Genomic DNA, 24,156 nt, shown 5'->3' with positions numbered 1-24,156 from the left:
GCCTGTGTGTCTGATGTGCCTCCATCTTGAATCCTTTCCATTTTTGCCTTTTTTGGTTACATTTTTGGGAGAGATTCCAGACTCCTGTTTTCTTTGGATAAATTTTGCTGCTGCTCTGCAGCCTACTGTTGCCAATGTACAATGTTGCCAATAAACTTGGATTTTTTTAAATTCTTCCCCTCATTTCTTTGGGATTTCCCCCTTATTTGTTTGTTTTGTTTTTGTTGTTTTTTTTCTTGGATTATTTTTGGTGCTGCCTGCCCTGAACTGCACTGAAAGAAGAGAAGAGAAAGCATCAAGTAGTAATGGGAAAAAGAAATATGGCCAATATTAGTTTCTTTGATTTATGGGTGCAGCACAAATTGTGAATTTATTCTGTTAAAGACGTATATTTTGGTGGGAATTTTGGGGGAACTGTTTTGTCTGCTTCTGTAGAGGTGTGGGAGGGCAAGATGTGGACTGTGTTGATTCTGCCAGTTTGCCACTGGATTGTGAGAATGTTTACTGTTTTTAGTTGGGCACAGTTTGGGGCATTTCTTTCTTGTTGATCTTGGTATTGTATTGTTGGTGTTGGTTGCTTTAGTGAGCAGGTGACTCTCAGAGCCAGAGTGCCAGCCTGCCTACCTGGCTGCTTCCTGGCCTTTTTTTTTCCTATTGTGCTGCCCAGGCCAAGAGCAGATCTACTGTATTGTGCTGGGTGAGTGCACAGAACTCGTGCTGCTGTTTTCTCTTTTTTAATTTTTGGGTTCTTTACTGCCTTTTGAATGAGTGTGTGAGAGAGGTATTTTTTTGTTCTGTAGAATGGTGAATATGGTAATATAAACTAGTGCCTGCTTAGGTTCGATGATTACTTCTCTTTCTTGAGAAAAGAAGTATCCACTACTAGTAGGTCTTTTGGACCGTGTACAAGGACCAGGCAGCTTGTTTTTCATTTTGATTAGTCTCAGTCAGGGTTGGTTGCCCATCCTGCCAGCATCCTTCCACCTTTTGAAATTCCAACAACTGGTGAAAAACTATAAGTGAAGTAACTGCAGGTTGGGCCTTTTTTCTTTCCGCAAGCACAACCGTTTTTGGCTCAGGAGATTTATGGTTTATGCAGGTCCCACGCCATCCTTTGAGTTGATGGCCAGCCTTTTCTCTTCTGACCAAAGTATTGTGTTTTTAATAATAACTGTATCTGTATACCAGGAAAAGGGTGCTTGTTCCTCTTTCTGCACAGCTCTTAAAAGTGGAAGACTGTCTTTGCAGGGGAGTAGGAAGCCCTAATTATGTTTCTTTTTGGGTGAATGCCAAATAAGAGGCTCTTAAACATGGAAAGGTGACTTATCTGCTTGTGTGCTTGCTGTAGGGGTCAGAGAATGTGTCTTCATCCTAGATATTTCTGGGCTTTTACTTCCAGCATTCCTTACCATTGATTGTACTTGCTAAGGCTGATGGGAGTTGAAGTCCATCTGGAGGGCCATGGGTTGCCCACCCTGTACTATGCAATTTTCATCTCCCAACTTGGCAATGGAAATTAATAACTAGAGAACCCTTTGCCTTTGTGATCTAATAGGAGAGAGGGAGAAACAGAGACAGAGGGAAAATCTCTGTGATGCTCGGAAGTCAAAGGAGTGGAATTTTGCTCACACCCAGAAAGAAACTTGGCGTTATGCATAAACATGTAGAGGAAGTCTTGAGAACTAAGGGCCCTTGACGGAGCAGGAATCAGCTGATGAGAGTCAAAGGTGGAAAATTCCACTGAGAACGCATGCAGGTCCTAATACTGAACCACCATGGCCGCCCTGGTGTATTGTCCCAGGTATAAGCTACCACTCAGGCTGTGTTCCATCAAAATATGTTTCAAGAATGGAGGGACAGTTACAGTTTAGCCAGAAAGGGTAGGTAATTGCTGTAAACTATTATAGGTAAAGAAATGAACAGCGAAGGATAGCCATATATCTCATAGAACAGTCAAAAGAAGCTTCCAGAAATCTTAGTCTCTAGTTTTTCTGTATAATCAGAATATCAGGCTAGTCTTGTGGGATCAGACTAAAGACATGTCTAGTCTGGTATTTTGTTCCTACAGCAGACAGCCAGAAGCTTATGGAAAAACAAAGATTTTAGAAAATATAGATTTTCTTTTAAAATGTAAAAATACAAGATAAATAGCACAATCACATCATAGATATCAGAGTCCAGTATTTGCCTTAAGTGCTTGTGGGATGCCCAGAACATGACGGCAACACTTGGGAGCTGATATTTGGAAGCCTAATTCTCTTATGTTCTTCGTGGTAATGTCTAGCCATTTGGGCTAGTAGTTGTCAATCGTCTTTTCATCACTGATGAGCTTGCCTAATACCTGGGGCACCTGCCTTTGAGTGGCTCTCTAGGCTCCACTCTTGCCTCGGATTCAAGAAGAGAACAACCCTGGCCCTTTGCTCTCCTGCACATGCACCATCATCTACTGGCCCCATTTGCTTTGCTCCCATGGATATTCCCCCTCTTCCTCCCCCCCCCAAACTTGCAATGAAATCATATCAAATCAAGAATGAAATTAAAGCCAGGCTAATACAGCGGTGGCGGCAGCCCCAGGGTGGGCAAGTTTATTTATTTCTCTTTGGAAATGAATTTCAGCTCCTCTTCCCGCCTCCCCCCACCCCTCCAGGAGGTGCCGCTCACTCTGTCTCATCCATCATCAGCAGAAGCGTGACGGCTGGCGGGTGGTGTGTGGGCACACACCAAGCCCAGGGGCATTGGGGGAGCGGCTTCCTTCTTTCCCTTACTCCCACCTCCCCAGCTGTATCGGTAGTCTTGGGGAGCTCTGTGTTTGAGCCTCTGTGTGTGTGTCTGTCTGTGTGTGTAAACAAATATTTCATCTCAATTGAAAAGACTGGAGGCAAATGGTGGTTAGGTGTGTGTGTGTGTGTGTGTGTGTGTGTGTGTGTGTGTTTGCGTGCATGCTCGTGCGCGCATGTGCGTATGTGTGCATGCTTGTCTCTCTGTTGTATATGTGTGTACAGTATATGGTTCAAAATAAGTGGGTTAGGATTAGAAGGAAGGTTTTGTGAAGAATGCAACTAATGTGGCCATCAGCTGAGCATCACCCCACATGTAGGATGAGGCCAGGCAGATGATGCTGTAAGAGAAACAAGCCTTCCTGTCCCCTCTTTTTCTGATCTAATCCATTTATGCAATAGTATCTCAATTAAGCATCTGGGAAGATGTATTTATATGTGTGTGAGAGGAGGTGACACACAGAGAGAGTGAGAAAGAGGAATTGACATAGAAATAGCCTCTTTATATATTTTTAAATCCATAAAGAAATAGGGTTCAGGGTTAATACAGACACAATAAGGACATCTCAAACCAAAGTGTGTATGAAATAAGTGTAAACGTTCAGGCTATGAATGTTTATGTGCTGTGATTCTGACATAATGCTTTTCTGCCATGAAGAAAGAAATAGCAACCTGAATGATTTAATACTGGAATTCTAAAATCATCATGCATCTATGGGGGAAAAACATATGTGTAGAGGGGATAAGGGCTTCACCATAATGTGTTTGATCTTGATCATGTTGGAATCTACTCAAATATAACTTTTTCTTTCATTAGAGGAATATGTTTTGGTTGATTGTAAAGTGCTTAGCACAAGTGAAGTATTGTCAAAATAATAAATGAAGATAAGGATGATGAACAATATCTATGGAGAAATGTAGGTAAAAAAAACCCCACAGTGTGTTAGAATATAAAATCCACATGGATTCCCTCCTCCCAGCATTGGAAAAGTGGGGGCAGGCAGAAATCCATAGAGGCAGGATCCTTTTCTTGATTACACTGTAATATAGATTTTTAAATTCTAATCTAGGTTTCTGATGTAATCCTTTCCCTTTGTGGAAGAATGTTCCTGGATGGATACATGTGAAATGTGATATTTGCCAAACATGATACTAGAAATGCCTCTGTGTTTTCAAGTACCCATGGATATGTTTTTGTGTGCAACCTATTGTTTATGGCTGTTAAAGAGCTGTCCTCTCCCCACCCTCCAAGCTCTTTCCTTCTCCTTTCCTCCAACCCCATCCCGCATCACTGGTGTGCAGTTTGTGGTTCTCCCTCCCACTGGTTTCTTCCTTGGTCTGCCTGCTGGACTGGGTTTTAGGAGGCTGCGATACCCGACTGTGTGTGACAGAACGGTGATGGCAGCATATTGCAGTAATTGCATATGGTCTCATTAGGCGTTGCAGCTTGCGTGCACCAAGGTCTGATCGTGCCTCCCTCGTCAGCCTTCTAGCAGGGAAAAATGATGTGCTAAAGATTCCCCCCCCTCCTTGCCGCCTTTCTTTCAGTTAGAAGCAGTCCTTGCAGCCTGAGGCGAGAGGCTTTGTGAAGAGGACTGGAAGCCTGGCTCCCAGCACTGGGGCCTTCTTTATTCCTTTCTCAAATGCACAGGCAGCAAAACTGGAGGTCTGGGGGGGGGGGGGAAACACGCTTATGGCCCAACAGCTCTGAAACTGCGCCTTTGTGGCACTGTGGATGGCTTAGTTGTGGACGAAGGGGGAGGACAGGGGAGGGGGCTGTCCAGGACAAACTTGTAATATGTCAGCCACACATACTACCACCCTGTCCATACGCACACTGTCTCATGGGAGAAATATTTCCAAGTTAATAGGAAAAATAGCCGTCTAATCCAGCCATAGAAATAATGGTCTGAGATGGATAATGATTCAACAGGAGCGTTAAAGGTACAAACAATATGAGCTCTCTAGCTCCCCAAAACTATTTGGTTTCAAGGCAATTTGGTGACCGTATCACATTTGGTCCAATTTTTGGATTTTTTAATTTTTTTTTATCTTAACAGCAAATTTTACATCATCTTTGCCTCATAAAACCTTTTTAAATGCTCACATTGTTTTGTAAACCTCTTACTGACCCAAACCGAGAGCATCACTGAAACCAGAACTTTATAGGTGATACCTGACATGCCTTCCTTTTCCTTGTTTTGTTTAACATAAATCCAGCATGAGGAAGAATCCTGCAAAGTATACTGATGTTTATAAAGGCTGCATTTTATGTTTGCTAATGTTACACTTACTTCAAGATGTTCTTCTTCTTAAGATGTGACAACATTGTAAACTATCTCCTGACTTGTTCATACAGAGTCTGCCTAGTGGATACACTACCTGATCTCCACCTCATGAGGGCCCATAAGCATCAAAGAGGACAAGGAGTCAGACCAACATTCGCAACAAGACTTTGTTTTGCCGCCAAAGAGGACCTGAATATTCCTCAGTCCTTTGCTCTATGCAAGAAAAGTGACTACTTTCTGCTGCAGTTCAACAGCAGATGATAGGTCCCATGAGAGAGCAGCATTTGAATATTGCCAGTCTCTCTCCTCTCAGACACAATGGGACAGAATGGGGACATACATGTTTTAAGATCTGGCATATTTTTGGTTTCTTGACCCTTGTCCTTCCCCATCCTTTCCCATGACCTGTTGGAAAACAATGTCACTGTAGTTATGTGCTGTCAAATCATTTCTCGTTCACTGTGTCCCTAACAGGGCTTTTAAGATACGTGCGACATTCAAAAAGGGATTTACCACTAACTCACACACAAACACATACCATTTTCCATGCCCAAGCACAGATAAATCCTCTGTCCCTTACATTGCACTGATTGTCTTGCGAAATCATGCCCAACCTCAAAGGGTTGGTTGTACACAATTTTGTACCTATTTTTAATTTTGTGCCTGTTGACACAGCAGAGGTATCATCACTCTATGGAAATTGGATCCTAGACCTTGTTCATTCATCAACATGACTGCCTCTGTATTCTGCATACGGTCACTGAATTTTCCCTGTGTTAAGCCTAAGTCTCAGTCTTTTTATTTCCTAGTTTAAGCACTGAAACTACACAGCCTTGTGGGAGTCACCCAAAATGCAGTGTTCTTGCTCAATATTTGAAACACTTAGCCATTCCTCTTTCACAACACTTCCAATTCACCTCCTAGCTAGTTTTTTTATTCCCTGCTCCCCACAACATGCAACTACTGTTGCACAGTTATTGAACACACTCAGTCCTCATTCAGCTGTTCTGAGTTTCCACCTGGGCAGGATGTTGTCTTCCTCTAGAGCTTTGTTGTGCTTTTGTAAACCAACTCTGTTGATATCTCTGGACAGTGCTGTCTGTGGTTGAGAAAAAGCTCAACTCATCTCTTGTTGCAGAATTCACTAGTAAAATTCTTTCTTTTTTCTTTTTGGTACATAGTAGAAGTACAGAAATCCACATATGAGAATAGCTAAATGTTCCCCAGTGGCTACTCCTTTCTCTCAATAACTGACACGTACATTCTCAGTAACTCACTCTGAAACATTTGTAAGAGAAAAAAATAAAACATATTTCTTACCATTGCTTGAAATTACACACGTGTATACTGATTTCTTTGCTGCGTACATAAGCAAGCAAGCAACCAAACAGAGCAACAGCAACAAAACAACTGCCACCAACTGATGAAAGAGAGCAATAGAACACTTAGCAGAGAGGTGGAGCTCTCTTTGAACTCAAAAACTGGTAGGAATGATTAGTTAGTGTGGGATAGACAATCACCCCTCTTAGTCATTCAAACTACAGATGACATGGGAGGTAGAAAATAAAACTTCAGTACCTTTAAAGTGAGGTAAACTGTAATGTGCATGTAAGAATATTCTGCAGTGGCGGGGGGGGGCAGAACATTTGGCTCTCCAAAGGCTCATCGGCATGGTTAACGGCCTGAGACACTGAGGGTTGTAGTCCAGAATGCCTGGACGGCCCAAAGTTCTCCACCCAGTGAAGTGACCTGAGCCCACATTCAAGACTTGACCAGGTTCTGATTGTCTTCCTAGTCACGCGAATAGCAAATGCCTGTGAAATGCTACATTTCTCTCTTTTCTCCTGCTAGCAGCATGAAACGAAGCCCCTGATTGTGAAGGGATGGCAGCTTTTTAGTATGAGGTTCCTGTACTTTGCATCTTTGAACAGATATGGGAATTTGGGAAGGGTTTTGAAAAGCTACACCTGTGGCATGACAAACCATGTGAAACTCCCTCTTCCACTCAACTATTAAAGGAACAAGGGTCCTACTATTTAATGACTGTCCATCCCTGCATTATTCGGTGTTGATTATTTAACACTAATTAGATGAACTTAATTATCAATTACTATTAGTTGCTCAAAAACTCAAATTAGTTTTTGAGTTCAAAGAGAAATGGAAGGAAAGTCCAATGCTGCAAAGAAAAAGACTGCCCAGGAACCTGGAATGTAAGATCTATGAACCTTGGTAAGCTGGATGTGGTCAAACAGGAGATGGCAAGAATAAACATTGACATCCTGGGTGTCAATGAACTAAAATGGGCGGGAATAAGAGAATTCAATTCAGGCGATTATCATATCTACTATTGTGGGCAAGAATCCCATAGAAGGAATGGAGTGGCCCTCACAGTCAACAAAAGAGTCCAAAAAGCTGTACTGGGATACAATCTCAAAAATGATAGAATGATTTCAGTACGAATCCAAGGCAGACCTTTCAACATCACAGTAATCCAAGTTTATGCACCAACCACCGGTGCTGAAGAGGCTGAAATTGACCAATTCTATGAAGACTTACAACACCTTCTAGAACTGACATGAAAGAAAGATGGTCTTCTCATTACAGGGGATTGGAATGCTAAAGTAGGGAGTCAAGAGATTTAAGGAACAACAGGTAAGTTTGGCCTTGGAGTTCAAAGCAAAGCAGTGCAAAGGCTAATAGAGTTTAGTCAAGAGAACAAGCTAGTCATCACAAACACTTTTTTTCAGCAACACAGGAGGAGACTCTACACATGGACATCACCAAATGGGTAATACCAAAATCAGATTGATTATATTCTCTGCAGCCAAAGATGGAGAACCTCTATATAGTCAGCAAAAACAAGACCTGGAGGTTATTGCGGCTCTGATCATCAGCTTCTTATAGCAAAACTCAAGCTTAAACTGAAGAAAGTAGGAAAAAACACTGGGCTAGTCAGGTATAATCTAAACCAAATTCTTTATGAATACAGAATGGAAGCGAAGAACAGATTTAAGGAACTAGATTTGGTGGACAGAGTGGCTGAAAAACTATGGATTGAAGCTTGTAACATGTACATGAGGCAGCAACAAAAACCATCCCAAAGAAAAGGAAATGCAAGAAAGCAAAGTGGCTGTCCAACAAGGCCTTACAAATAGCAGAGAAGAGAAGGGAAACAAAATGCAAGGGAGATAGGGAAAGTTACAGAAAATTGAATGCGGACTTCCAATGAATAACAAGGAGAGACAAGAGGGCCTTCTTAAATGAACATTGCAAAGAAATAGAGGAAAATAATAGAAAGGGAAAAACCAGAGATCTGTTCAAGAAAATTGGAGCTATTAAAGGAATATTTTGTGCAAAGATCGACATGATAAAGGACAAAAATGGTAGGGACCTAACAGAAGTAGAAGACATCAAGAAGAGGTGGCAAGAATACATAGAGGAATTATATCAGAAAGATGTGGATATCCCGGACATCCCAGACAATGTAGTTGCTGACCTTGAGTCAGACATCCTGGAGAGTGAAGTCAAGTGGGCCTTAGAAAGCCTGGCTAACAACAAGGCCAGTGGAGGTGATGACATTCCAGTTGAACTGTTTAAAATCTTAAAAGATGACGCTGTTAAGGTGCTACACTCAATATGCCAGCAAGTTTGGAAAACTCAGGAGTGGCCAGAGGATTGGAAAATATCAGCCTACATCCCAATCCCAAAGAAAGGCATTGCCAAAGAATGCTCCAACTACTGTACAATTGCACTCATTTCACACGCTAGCAAGGCTATGCTCAAAATCCTACAAGGTAGGCTTCAGCAGTATGTGGACCGAGAACTGCCAGAAGTATAAGCTGGATTCCAAAGGGGCAGAGGAACTAGAGACCAAATTGTTAACATGTGCTGGATTATAGAGAAAGCCAGAGAGTTCCAGAAAAACATCTTCTTCTGCCTCATTGACTACGCAAAATGCTTTGACTGTGTGGACCACAGCAAACTATGGCAAGTCCTTAAAGAAATGGGAGTGCCTGACCACCTTATCTACCTCCTGAGAAATCTATATGTAGGACAGGAAACAACAGTTAGAACTTCATATGGAACAAATGATTGGTTCAAAATTGGGAAAGGTGTACGACGAGGCTGTATACTGTCTCTGTCATTATTTAACTTATATGTAGAATACATCATGCGAAAGGCTGGACTGGATGAATCCCAAGCCAGAATTAAGATTGCTGGAAGAAATATCAACAACCTCAGATATGCAGACAATACCACTCTGATGGCAGAAAGTGAGGAGGAATTTAAAAACTTCTTAATAAGGGTGAAAGAGGAGAGCACTAAAAATATTCTGAAGCTCAACATCAAAAAAAAAAAAAAACCTAAGATCGTGGCCACTGGCCCCATCACCTCCTGGCAAATACAAGGGGAAGATATGGAGACAGTGACAGATTTTAACTTCTTGGGCTTCATGATCACCGCAGATGTTGAGAGCAGCCACGAAATTAAAAGACACCTGCTTCTTGGGAGGAAAGCAATGACAAATCTAGACAGCATCTTAAAAAGCAGAGACCTCACCTTGCCGACAAAGGTCCCCATAGTCAAAGCTATGGTTTTTCCAGTAACGATGTATGGAAGTGAGAGCTGGACCATAAAGAAGGCTGATTGCCAAAGAATTGATGCCTTTGAATTGTGGTGCTGGAGGAGGCTCTTGAGAGTCCCCTGGACTGCAAGGAGAACAAACCTACCAATTCTAAAGGAAATCAACTCTGAGTGCTCACTGGAAGGACAGATCCTGAAGCTGAGGCTCCAATACTTTGGCCATCTCATGAGAAGAAAAGATACTAGATCACCCTGTCACCTTATTACTGGAAAACATTACTATTATGTCTCATATTTACACCCCTATAAGCCTCCCTGGAAAAGACCTTGATGTTGGGAAAGTGTGAAGGCAGAACAAAAAGGGGATGACAGAGGATGAGGTGGTTGGACAGTGTCATCAAAGCTACCAACATCAATTTGACCAAACTCTGGGAGGCAGTGGAAGACAGGAGGGCCTGGCGTGTTCTGGTCCATGAGGTCATGAAGAGTCAGACACAACTTAACGACTAAACAACAACAATTAGTTGCTTGCTCCCTCTGAACCAGCATTTTTGTGTCTCCGTAGCACAAATGGGATTCTACTCCCCCAACCATCAACAGTACCTACACCCTTCCATGAAATGATATTCATTTCATGCTAAATAAAAACCATTGTAGGGACAGCTGGCAGTGGAGACAAAATCAGGATGAGGGAAAAAAAACAAGTACAGTATTCTTTATGGTGGATGAGGAAAACTGGACTGATGTTCATCCAGCCAGAGCTGCTTGAGGCAATACTGCCCTCTGGAAGACGAAAGGGTGTGACATTTTCTTTTATTTTCCTGGTTCAAGGACGTCTTACAAACCTCCTTCCTGGGGGCAAAAAAGACCTTTAGGTCAGATTAGCTGGAAAGCAGCAGTGGGCAGTTTGGGTTTGTGTCTACTGGCTTATACTGGTTTATACAGCAGGGCGGGATTTGTGTGTCCACCTGTCCGGTCTGTTTTTGATGAGAACACAGCATGCCTGGCTGATGTGGCTCAGCTGGCAAGACAGGAGCCTATGGGTTCTGAGGTGACGGGTTCAGATCAACCCCGAGGATGCCAGCTGACACTGGAGTGGGCATAGGCTGCCCTTCAGTGAGGCAAGCAACCACATCTCCCATGTTCTGTAGGCTCAATCGGGGGGGGGGAGCCCACAAATTGGGAAGACTGCCCACAAAGAGATGGGAAGAGAACCCACAGGACCCGGCTGTATTCAAATATGCAGGATTTGTGTGTTTTTTAATCCAGTGTAAAAGATGAGATGCTGAAATGCTGGAAAAGACATATAATTCTAGCAGAACACAAAAGGTTAGGTGGGTGGCAGATACTGGAAGCTGGGCTTAAATAAACTGTCAGATAATATTACTCGAGCAACGCTAAAGTCTAAAGAGACAGATCCAAAAACAGGCACCGTCATCTCTGGTTGAAGCTGAGTCCCCCGCATTCATAATCTAATGGAGTAATTTTCAGTCTTTCTGACTTAGGATCCATCTTTATTACAAACTGAAATACAGAAACCACTTCCAGTCTTTTTGTGGTTGCCATAGAAGTCTCTCTGCCTCCTTTTCCTTCTCTTAAAAGAAAAAAGAACTGCCATCATCATCATCATCTTAAAAATGCAGAGCTGGAAGGGATCCCATAGCTCATTGAGTCCAGCCCCTTTCAGAGAGACAAAGAGGGGAATACCTGAACTCCTAACCTATGACCCCACAGCCTAATACCTATAGCTGTAACATTTCACCTTATGTTTTGACTGTTCCTGTTTCTTTACTTGCCTGCTGGTTTTTCCACCATCTTACCAGATGAAGAGTTCAGAAGGATTCTAACACTTGAACAGTTTTTCCAGCATTTCAATTGGTCCTGAGAAAGGAGATGCTTTGCATTTTTTGGCATAAGTGTCTCTTATGTGTGTATTTTCTAAATAATCAAAATGTCCATTTTTAAAATAGTAGTGGTGGTGGTGTGTGGTGTGTGGACATGCATGCGTGCTTGTATGTTCATAATTAATCTGTTATATGAAGATCTCATTGAACACCAGTGGAACTAAATATCACCTTTGTAGCTGTGCATATTTGGCAGGGAAGGAAGGAGTCAGCCAGTGGGCACAGCTGGCAGTACCAGTGTTCAGCCATGGCTCGTGGGTGTGGTTGTAGCTCTTTAGATGACTGATTGAATCTAATTGACATCTGATCATCCTTTGCACTACACATTCATTATGCAATAGTTAGAAACCACCTTCCAAATCCCATCCGGGTTGCTTCCTTGGGTAAAATGTAGAAACTCTTGTGCAACCGGGAGTTGTGTGGATGGTATGGACAGTAAATTCCTAGTCTTATTGTTTAAGGTGCCATCAGGCACTTTGTTGGAAAATGTTAGACTTTTGTTTCAGTCTCATGCAATTGTTTTTGAGTTTGCCATGTTGGATTCATTGATATGAGTGTATAGTTTTTGTTGCAGAGTTTTGAATTTCTGTTAAAATCCCCTTTTTTTGCTACACACTAGAAGTGCATAGACTCACAGGGGAGAATAGCTACAAGTATCCCAGAGTCCACCCCTTTCTCATTAACTGGTACAGTACTTAAAGCCTCATTAAGTCACTCTGAGACATTTATAGGAAAAAGAATAAAAACATTAATTTACAATTGCTTTAAATTACAGACTTGTATATACTACTTTCTTTACTGCACATACTAGCAACCAACCAAACAGATCGAGAGCAACAAAACAACTCTGTGGTTTAGGTCTCTGGCTGCAGAGCCAGACATTAGGAATTTGATTCCACATTGTGCCTCCTTGTCAGGGGCTGAACTCGATGATCCATAGGGGTCCTTTCCAGGTCTGTAGTTCTAAGATGATGATGATGATGATAATGATTAATTGGCACCAACCCAGGAAAGAGTGGGTGGGGCTCTCTTTGAATTCAAAGACTGGAAGGAATGTTTGGTTAGTATTGGATAGAATAATCAGCCCAGCCCAGAACAGACAGCATGCAAGGTTGTAAATAAAATACCAACAGTTTTTCTGTGCTCCTTTTACCTGTTGATTTTAATGTGTGTGTGTCTGTATATATAGTATAAAAATATATATACATACACACAAACACGTCTGTGTGCGCATACAGTTTTTATACTGTTTCTCAGTCTACCCACCAATCTGTCCGTCTATCTACCTGTCTGCATGTGTATTATTTACAGTTCATGCCTCTGAGAATATTTTTGTTATAGAGTGACTCATAAATATAATAAATAACTAAATAGGGAGGACAGCTGAAACTGGAAGAGGGCTCAGGGGTGGGAGAGTGCCCACACAGCAAATACATTACCATCAGGAACAAGGCCGTGGCACATGGTTTTGAGTGGTGGGGCGGTGCAATGCCAGCATGGGTCATAAGACTATAACTGCTGCTGTGTTAATCCCGTTGAATCAGAGAGAGGTGAGCTGTCAGTGTGCCGCAGCCTGCTGAGATAATGGGTTGCCAAGTAAGCCCCAGGCGCCAGCCTGGCGAGGGAAGGGGTGCGAGCCAGGGAGATGGATGGGCAATGGGTAAAAAGGACAAAGGAGGAAGGCAGAGCAAAATGGATCGGGGGGGGGGGGGGGAAGGTGTGGCTGTGTGGGCCACTGGCCTATGGTAACCCAATATTGACAGTGATGTCATCCTATTAGGAGGGAATTAGGACCTTCATTAAGGCACCAATTAGACATATTAGCAAAGGGCTAGGGCCAAAATCAGTTCTCTCCTGCTGTGCCATATTATTCATCCTTTGGCAGCAGAGAGCTGGCCTGAGAGCAGAGGACTCTCTTGCTGCTAGGGCAAACCCTGTCTCTTCCAATGACTTCCGGGAATTATCATTCCAGCCTCTCTCTATCTCTTTCTCTCTTGCGCACGCGCACACACACACACACACACACACACACACACACACACACACACACACACACACACACACACAAACAAACACACACAAACACACACACACACAGAGAGAGAGAGAGAGAGAGAGAGAGAGAGAGAGAGAGAGGACAGAATCCAAGGTCTTCATGGCTTGGAACTGTTTTTTCCTCTATTTCTCACTTTTTAGTAATTTGTTTCCAATATGGCTTTGACTTATTACTTACGCTGTGAAAACAGAGGCTGAAAAAGTTACTCTCTAGATTCTGACTCCTTAAATTCCAGTGGCTATGCTAGCCAGTGGATTCTGGGAATTACAGGCAAAGACATATCCAAAGTCTGCTGTGAAATAAAACTAATAAGCTTTTCCCTTCTAGGGAAATGTTGTCTCTAGGTAATCTCAGAGCAGAGAGATGGGGGTGGGGGAGGGGGAATACGAGATTTTATGTACAGGATGCTTTAGCGCTTTTTTTCTTTTTCATTTCTACCTCAGCACTGGTTTGCAGTAGGGCAGTTCGATCATGTTCTGAAGTGATACAGGTCTTGCCGAGCTCCAGCACATTTTCCATAAGATCATATCATTCTAAAATGAAGGCTATCGGTGATTCTTACTAGCACATAGAGTGTAGCACCCAGATCACAGCTTGGCAATCCTATTATTTTCAAGTAAACAACTCCGAGAATCCGACAGCCAGCTTTTGAAAGATGTTGCCCCCAAAAAAGTAACTTATCCAGGCTTGGGTCCAGAGTGTAAGGAGGAATTGGACCTGTCTATTCCACTTCAGAGAAATCTCACCTATAGTATTGTGTTTACTTGTGAGCATTGCAGGTGAAAGAAGATCTCCACAAAGTGGAATATATCCAGAAGACAGGAAGAAAGATAGTGAAGGGCCTGGAGACCAACTCCTGTGAGGTCTTGAATGAGTTTGGTATGTTTAGCCTGGCCCTGGAGAAAATACAATTAAGAGGTAATAGGGTAGCCATCTTCAAATATTTGAAGGGCTGTCATGGCAGTGATGGATGGGGCAATGTGCTTTGTTCTTTCTCCAGAGGGAGGCGGTGGATTCATATTACAAGAAAAAGGTTTAGACTTAACATTGTACCATCTGTTTGACACTGCAGCAAACTGCCTTAGAAGATGATGGACTGGCTGTTTATTTCGGAGTTTTTATTGTTTTTAGGGATTGTTTAAAGTAGAATTTACTTCATATTGGAAATGCTGTAGTAAGAGATTCTCTGCATGGATCGGCGGTTGGATTAGACTAGGGATTCCTATACTTATCATCATGTTCCCATTTTTATTTTCAAAAATATCTCTTTCACCGTCATCCAGCTCACTTTTAACAAAACAAAAAAAAGGTTGTTCTGTTCATCATTTAAAATTAAAAAGCACAAAACCTTAACAAAAGACCATTTTAAATTAAAAATAAGGACAAATAGATTTTCTTCAGAAATCCTAAATAGCAGATCTATGTGAAAGGACCCAGGTGGCACTCTCCCCCACCTTCCAACAAAACACATCAAATTAACTTTTAAAACTTTTGAACTTTTTGGTGTATAAAAGACAGGCTACTGCTTCAATTAATTGCAGCAGAATTGCCTTGGCGCAGAAATGAAGCAGTGGATACTGGTGTTAAATGACCTGCCTACCCATCTAACGCACATCTTACCACCCTTGTGTAGTAACCTGGGATTGCCAAATGTATGGCCCTTGGCACGAGACCACTAAAGGAACCCATCAGCATTCCTCGGGTGGGGGCTGTGGCAACCTTCCCAAGCAGGGCATGCTCCTTCCAGCCCTTCCCTTCCAACTCCACAATCCCATTTTGGAGTCTCCAGTCAGCGCCTGTCTCCTTCAGCTGGTCTTTGTTACACACAACAAGGCACAAGAGGCAGAAGGGCTTCCCCAGCCCACCTCCCACCAACCTCTGACCCTTTCGACCACTCCAAGAGGCCCTTCTTCACAACTGCCAGCCAGGTGGCCTGTTCCAGCTCTGAAAGGTGAACTCTGTCGGTCCAGCAAAATTCAGGTTTTGATTATACGATGTTCCAGTTCTGTATTTGCCTTCTGCCATCTTTGGTAACAATATGGCCCGTTGCCCTTCTCACCTTCTTATGGGCCTAATTCAGTCTGCCCTGCTTCACAGCTCCTCACAAAACCTGCCATTCCAGCATGTCTGACCAAATCAATTGTGTGTGTGCATGTGTCTGGTCTCTGGGTGTCTGTGAATTTCGTTGTATGGGTATACTGTGTGTATATACTTACAATGACAATAAATTATTATTATTATCAAAGTGATCCTTGGTAACCACAGATGAAGCAGTGTCAGCTCCTCCTCCATAGATCTAAATTCTTCCTTGTGGGTAAGTCATTACCACCAAGCTGAATCTCCAAGGCATCTGGAGCACAGAGGAGCTGCAACTGCTGCTTGGTGGTGGACATCAATGACTCCCATCTCATCTTTCCTTTCCCAATCCATATGATACAGAGTTTTTCTTTGAGATCAAGATGGGAAGCAATTCCTGTAGTTGCTTCATGATGTTGAGTCCAAAAGACTGATTCTATGCCCACCGGTCCAAACTGTTTCCCGAATCCCTACAACTACAGATGGAAAAATAAAAAAAACCACCATTACTCATAATGCACCATCTGGAAGCTTATATACAGTTTATATGCATCTGACCACCACCTGCCTAATGCCTTGCACCCTGGTTGGTGGGCAATCTCATGGAAGAAATGGCTGCAGTTTCCTCTATCTTGAATGATGGTGTGCCAAACCCAGCCGCTAGAAGCCCTAGAGAAATTAAAACTGCCCACAGTACTGTTGTAAACTGAAACCAGAAAAGAAAGGTACAGTCAACATGAATAAATAAAATGGCCAGGGTCATGAGGACACCCCTGAAGGAAGGTCGTCATTGCCCTTACTGGGCAGCTAATCCTGCCTGTTGCCTATTTCAACAAGATGTCACTTCATCTTCCCCTTTGATCAGTCTTTAATCTTTGTATAACCACCTGCAGGCCTTCTTTCATAATGGTGATGTCTCCCGGTCTTAACACATTCCCTGACAAATCCCTTTGTGACCTAGCTACCACTTAATTCGCCCACAGTGTCCCAAAGAAGGCTAACATGAATGCAGCTTTAAACATTGCCGCCTCATAGGGAGAACAGCAAATCCACAGGAGAGCCGTAAGTAAGCGAACCAGCAGGCAATGTGTGATGGCTTGCCATCTTATACCAGCCCTAAATTGCCTTCCTTACCCTAAATGAGGTCCAAGGGTCTCTGAAACCCCCGCTTTACTACAAAAAAAGCAATGGCTTCAAGGTTTATAGCCGTAGTTGCTGGTGCCAAGCCTCTCTCCCTCAGCGCTGTCAAATATCAGAAAATTGTTTCTTCTGTGGCTGGCCATCCCTTATTTCCTATAGCCCAGGAGAATTCCAAGAAACTCCAAAATGCCCATTCACAGGACGTCAGTGTGGAAGGAACCACTGAATGCAGTACTCTCTGGATGATCAACCATTGCCAAAGGTCCTCTGGGAAGGGTTCTGAGCACACAGCTGCATTGGGAGCCAAGACACAGAAGTGGTTCTCCTGAAAACAAGACAAGTCATCTGTGATGGTGTTATCTGTCCGCAGCACATAGTTTGCTGTGAAAAGTGACATTTGCTATAAGACAGACTAACATGAAGTGGCATACCAGGTACATGACTCTGGGTGGATGTGACGTTTGTTGGTTTACCACCCTAACCACTGCTTGGTTGTCACACCAAAAGAAGCACCCTCTTATCCCAAAACTCTTTCTACCATATGGAAACTGCTACCAAGATGGGGGGGGGGGACTCTAAAAACGTCAGGGCCCTCCTGATATCTGAGGTGAGCCAAGGGTCCAGCCAATGCCTATGCCACACACACACCCAAAAGTAAACCCCCAAACCCATGTCACCAAGCAGCATCGAAATACATCTGTAGAGTCCTGCCATCTTATACTGTAAGTACTGTTGCCAAGAGCAGACCCCATTAAAACGATGAAGAAATTGCAATCAAATCCTCATGCTGCCCTTCATCCCTGCTGCTATCCTAACCCAATGATGAACTCCTGCTGTAGTGCTAGCCAGTGAAGGTCAGAAGGTCCCGCCTGGTGAAACCACCTTGCAAGTAAAATTACAGTGTCCCGATACGATCTATATGTCCCTTAACATGCATTTTCTTACTAAGTGCAGTTTCTCACAGAGGAATGCCAGCTTTTCCTCAGGAAAGCATGAGAACTCCACGTATGAGTCTAACTATCTCAATAAAAGTGAGCTGGAAAGTAGGCCACTTGTTTTTTTTCCTCCATCAGGAGGATTCTTAATTTCTTTCCTAATTCCTAAAAAGTCTCTAAGTACTGTACACATGAATAAGAAAGTGCCGGACCACAAAAAAAAAAAAAAAAAAAACAAGTAATGTGTGACCTGTTCCACCCCAGCTCTCACCTTAACTACCCACTCCCAAAATGTGCTGAATGCTTGAAAGGCTGCACATGAAAGCACGCAGCCTATTGGCATAGCCTTATCAAAGTATGTACCATTCCCCATTCCCAATGAATAACAGCAAACAAAAATCCTCTGAATGAACAGGCAGAATCCAAAATGAAGATTGTACATTGCATTTGGCCAAACTGTCAGGTCCTTATGTCCCTTTAAAGGGACCTGACTGACACAGGACCTGACCATTTTTACAGCATGAAGGTCAACAGAGACTGCTTGGCAAGGTGCTCCTGCATCTTTTTTAAACTGACGGGATGGACCAGATTGGAAACTCATCCATTTCAGTCTGCCAAGCAACCTACATGTCATGGTCTTGACTGGCCATGCCCCCTGTGAAACAATAATCTGTGATTGGCTGTTACAAATTCCAGACAATCCCCCATTGGACTGCACAGGATCTTCCAATTGCCCAGAGCACAATGGAGCAAGATGGCTGTCATTTTCAACATGCCTAACCTCGCCAGACTGCAAACCTGGGCCACAGCTTAACTTGGAGTGGGGCACCTGGCTTCTATTAATGAGCCCTATCACAGAAATATGTTTAAGCTGGTGGAAATATTTTAAATAAAAATCTCACCGTCTCTCCCCACTCCAAATTTTTTCACAAACATCTTCCCACAGTCCACTTGGGAACCACTGAGTTCTCTTCCAGCTACATGGGTTCATGTTTTCAGGAATGAGATCTGAGGTCCTTTTGGTGCAAGAAGCACTGCAAGATATAATTTAAAATGACAATACTTTTAGGACAACATGCACATGACTACAAATGCTGCAGGTGATTCCCTCCAACCCCATGGAAAGAAGGTCAGTCATGGAACTTAAATGAGCCCATTGTGACTACGTATGAGTCCTGCCAGTTAGCTGAAGTTAGGGAGAAGTCCCAGGCATATCTCCAGTAAGCCATTGTATTTCCCTCTCTTTACCATTATTAAGGAGGTATGTGTGTATCCTGGGGGAGCAGCATTTTCCAATCTGTTTCCATTTTTAAAATTCTATTCCTTTAAATTACATTTGTTCATTCATTATTCATTAATCAGTTTGTTTATTTTCCCACTGTTTTCAATAGGAGCCCCTACCACTGTGACATCTGTGTTTTCCATCCAAATGGCATGAAATTTTCAGGCTTTTGCAGCCCCCAGCACACAAAACCTGTCCAATTTAAGATAAAGGCTTTCTGATTTATAGGCATCAATATTTCTATCTTATAACCTTCCTGTTACTTTAAATGAGAGCCCAAGCTACATTTTCCCTGCTTGTAACCGATCAGCATCTGATGAGGCTCCTGCATCTGAAGAAACTGGCTGCAATCCACAAGCCCTTCTGTCAAATAAAGTTTGTATTTCGTCTTTAAAGGGACATAAGAATCTTTGTTTCACAAGTCTCTAAAACAGATATTTTCATCTTTTGTTATCCCAGCAAAGGATGAGTACTGTCAAACACCAAGTACTGCATTTTATAACTAATGGCTTGGCTAGCCAGTTGGAGCAGGCTGGAGCAGAATAAATAGGACTGCATTAATTGTGTAAAGGTATGGTTTACCATTTGCTGCGATCCTTGAATCCACATGGCAGTCTTATTGGTTCCACTTGCCTTGAGAAAAGAAAGATCTCCTCCTTGGTCTCCTTCTGGGAGGAAGCTTTCAATCTTTTTCTGGGAGGAAGCTTTCAAATCTTTGCCATCTCCCTCCAACCCTCCAGCAGTGGAAGTTTTTAACTTCTCAAAATCATTAAGCAGCTAAGCTTAATAATACTGAGAAATGCAAACTGGAGGGGAACTTTAAAGCAGGAAGCTCCACTTGGGTTTGATCACACATGCTGGAAACAAAACAAAAAAGATTGATCCTATACACACATTAAAAAAGAGTATCCCTTGACTGGAAGCTGGAAAGGTAAGAATGCTCTGGGGATGGGCTGGTTCATGTTGGCAGTTAAGCCATTTGGTCAGCATCAGGAGGAGTGAATCAGCCAATCTCCACAGTAGACCAAACAGCAGCCCAAATGCCCATACAGTATATGTAATCACCACCTGACTGGAAAAGATACATCTGCTGTTAGATCTGATCTGGAATTTCAACCAAGCCAAACTTTCAATTGACCCACATCCTTTCACTTCCTTTCTCTCCTTCTCCCTTTCCTTTCTCCCTGTAACCTCTCTCTGTCCTATATTGGATTTCCTACACAGCACCTTTCACTACATTTTACATTTTCTTCCCCCTACTCCCTTTTTAACTTTTCTGGGAACTGTACCCCCTATTCTACTATGTCTTTTTCAGTTCAAACATATTCTTCCAATGCAAAGCAGACAAAAGTTAAATGAAGATACTGTATTGCATGGTTTGTTGTTGGTTTTTGGGGCTACCTGGCCGTGTTCTTGAAGTTTTTCATCCTAATGTTTTGCCAGTCTCTGTGGCCAGCATCTTCAGAGGACAGGAGTCAGAACTCTGTGGCTGGCATCTCTAGAACTCGTTTCAAAAATGACTACACACCCCATTTTCTGTTAGCCTTATTTCCCATTCTAAGATGACATTCTCTTATCTATATATGAGAACAGTACCCCAGCCCCCTTTAACCTGATGCCCTTCAGATGGGCTGGATTGCAACTCCCATCATCCTAGCCAGTTCAGACTGAGAATGATGGATGCTGCAAACAGCTCTGGAGGGCACCAGGTTTGGAAGCAATACAAAATCAGATGCAGCTCTGATGACTGCATACCTGTATTCAGTCCTAATGCCAAAACCTGACATTAAAGGCTGAAGTTTCCTGAAAAGAACACGGCACTCTCATATGTCTGGTACACATAAAAGGAAATTATTACATGTACAAACTTTTCATTGTCTCATATCAGTGAACCATTTCAAATATAGAATCAGCGATGTCAAAATCAATTTCACACATCATTCATGTGGGCTGCTCTTCATGGCTTGGTTTGCCTGGGTAGATTCACACAACCATCTGTTTGCACCACAGATGGCTCTTTGCAGTCAGGTTATGGGTCTGGCTGAGATCCAGGTGGATCTTAAAGTTGTGAGTAGCAAGAAGTGAGTATGTTCCCATCCTGGGCTTTTGTGAGTCCAAAGAACCTTGAGTATTGGGTCTGTCAGTCAAAATCTGTCCAGCATATCTTGAAAACATGAGTGATTCTCCTTAGCTGGTCACAGGCCCTATGCATTCTACCATGATCCACACAAATCTGTGCTCAGAGACAAATGCAGAGGGCAGGTGGGAACAAGGGCTGTCTGAAGATTGTGTGTTGTCCATCCATGATCCTGATAAATCAGAGAGTGGAAGGCTGTTTACATGTGTTGAATGGAATACTCTTTGTGGACAAGAGCTTGGAAATGTTTTCTTTTAAACTACAACTCCCAAAATCCCTCCATCAGCCATTGTACTCCAAAAACTGAGTGATGGTCAAGAGTCAGATATATATATATCTGACTCTTGACCATCACTCAGTTTTTCCTGTCCAAATGAGGACAAGAGTCTAAGAAAGCTAGGTAAGTTTTGATTCTTGTGGATGACAATGTCCTGGAAGGGGTCAGGCAGAGAAATTCAGATGCTCTCCTTGATTTCAACTGCTACCAGGTGGGGTGGTCTGGCGTGAAGTGCAGTGGGAGCAGGGAGATGGGTGCTAGTGGTGTTTTTAATCATTCAGAATGCGGTGTCGGTGGTATCGGTTAAGCTCCTCCTACAAGAAAAAGCCTGGATAAATGTTTTGTTCTTTCTGGTTTGCCTGCTTTCTCCCTTATCCCCATTCCACCTCTGCCAGACAGAGGGCTGAGCCATTCCTACAACAGGCCACAACCAATTGACCTCTTCTCTGATAGTCACCTCTCTTAATTTTCCAGCCCACCAGTCATGACTGTTCCAGATTGGCCAAGACCCCAGACCTGTAACAATCAGCACTCAGCATGTGGCTGGTGCAGCAGCCTGCGATTCTGCAAGGGCTGGGGGGGGGGGGAGAGAGAGAGACTGTGTGAGAGGAAGATTTGACTGCTACAGCTGCCCCATTTCTTGGACTTCTCAAGCGAACCAGTCATGAACTCTGACTAGCTAACTGCCAAGAGTTACTGTGTGGCCAGAGGCAAGGAAAAAAAAAGAGAAGGGGAGTGAAGAAGTTGGCGGCTGTGGTGTGGAACCCAGGCAAAGTTTGGGAAAGTTCTTTTTTGGACAACTGCTTCCAGGATCCCCCCCAAAAAAACGCTGGACTGTGGGCAGGTCCAGATGGGGGAAGGTGGTGCAGTCTGGTTTGGGCTTAGAAGATTCTTACCTTCTGTGCAATCTATTTTATCTCTCACTTGAGTGATCCTTCCATTCACACCTATCAATGGTTTTCCCTCATGAGAAGGTCTTTTGATTGTCTCTCTTTGTCCCCCTTTTGATTAATGGCACTCCCCTTTCTGATCCCTTCCCCACCTTTTCCCACAGCCGTCATTCAGTGGGGCCAAGCACCTTTCCTTTCTTTGTTGTTAAATGAAGCAAGTGACATAGCGAAATAGCAATGACTCTACCTAGCTCTACCCAATACACATAATACTGCAGAAGTATCTGGTTTATCTAGAATAGCACTGCATCAATAGGAAAATATATATTTAATTTTTTTAAAAAAAATGATACAGTAGATGAAAACAGAGGAGGGGGGCTTCTCCGTTGTCCCACAACCCACCAAATATGTCACAGGGTTGTCACCTCAGATAACACCGCACACAGCTCTATTTGGGGGCAGACTAACCATTTGCATAGATTACAGAACAGGCTAATTAGGAGTGTGCCAAAAAACACACCCTAGCACTGTGCCAAAAAGCAATGGGATAGCTCTAAAAAGGGGCAAAATGGATTGCTCCAAGTCAAAACACATGTGGACGCCATAAACTCAGGAGCACCAAAAGTTATCCAAATAGCAAGCTATTCTGCCAATGTGGATGTGCCCTGTACTTCAGGTAAGGTAAAGTAAAGTAAGGTAAGGAAAAACTTTTCCAAAAGCTGGTCCCAGATCAGATAAAAGCAAGGAACCACAAAAAAAAAAAAAGAAAGAAAAAAAAAAGATGGAGAGCTCTTGGTGCACATGACCTGATCCATTGAGCGCCCAATATTTAAAGGCTAAATCTGCTGGCATACCCAGTGTGGTCTATTGAGTGGAGTGACAGACTCTATGAATGATAAACTCAGGGGACCTGAGTTTGAATCCCAGCTGGGCCATGAGAAACTCCCTGTGGAGCTAGAACTGGTAAACCACTCCTTGAATACAGGATCATACTTACCGGGTGCCCAGTCCTTGAAAGCCCTATTAGGGTCGCTATAAGTCGGTTCCAGTGTGAGGGCATATATAACACACAGATCTGCTGGCACAGCAGCCTTACCAGTTGACTGCCCAGTCCTCTGATTCTACTCACTTTCCACAGGTGGTCCACTGCTCCTACGCCCTCTCCATCCTCTTTTACATGCACACCAACGCACACACGCACGCACAAACACACACACTTTTTTTTTGCAGTCTCTCGACCTCTTCCTCGCAACTCCCTCTTCTTTATGCTCTGTAGCCCACTAGCCAGAGCTGTCAGGCATCAGCTGTATGCAAGGTCAGAGAGAGGCCAGCCACTGGGCCATGTCCCTTGCATCTGGGAGCAAGGCTAGCACTCGGAAGACACTGTGTGTGGCGATGCTGCAAACAAATGACTCCGACAGCAATGTAATGATCTCGCTCTGTGTTCCTGGGCAATGTGTGCTGAGAACAGAGGAGGAGGGGCATCTGCCACAAGCAGCTTGACACACAAAAGAGATTGAGAGATTGAGAGAGAGAGAGAGAGAGAGAGAGAGAGAGAAGATAAGTTTACAGCCCCACCTTGATAAGCAAGGCTGCTTTTCCATCCCTAATGGGAGAGGGTCATGTCACAAAGGGCCAGATGGCTGTTGTGGAAGATCCTGCCAAAAGTCTTCCTTCCTTCTCTCCCTCCCTCATGTCTGAGAGAGAGCAGAACTGACTCAGTCTGGGCTGTTGATCCCAACCTGTGATGCAGCTACATCTTTGTTCCAGCTCATTGTCAGGTTGGGGTGAGCTCAGCCTAAATTAGGCT

The 24,156-nt window shown here is 43.3% G+C and overlaps 1 long non-coding RNA gene across 1 annotated transcript in view; it reads left to right on the top strand.

The window, feature by feature from the left end:
• LOC144586886 (uncharacterized) overlaps positions 1-13,646 on the top strand; it is a 33,224-nt gene extending 19,578 nt beyond the window's left edge. Inside the window, exon 2 of the long non-coding RNA XR_013541960.1 lies at positions 5,137-13,646. This is a non-coding gene — a long non-coding RNA (uncharacterized LOC144586886). The remainder of the gene's footprint in view (positions 1-5,136) is intronic.
• Positions 13,647-24,156: the final 10,510 nt, after the last annotated feature.

Source organism: Pogona vitticeps, chromosome 2 (assembly GCF_051106095.1).
Source record: "Pogona vitticeps strain Pit_001003342236 chromosome 2, PviZW2.1, whole genome shotgun sequence".
In the NCBI taxonomy this organism is placed as follows: Eukaryota; Metazoa; Chordata; class Lepidosauria; order Squamata; family Agamidae; genus Pogona; species Pogona vitticeps.
Note: the sequence above shows the minus strand (reverse complement) of the source record. Positions and strands in the feature narration are given on the sequence as shown.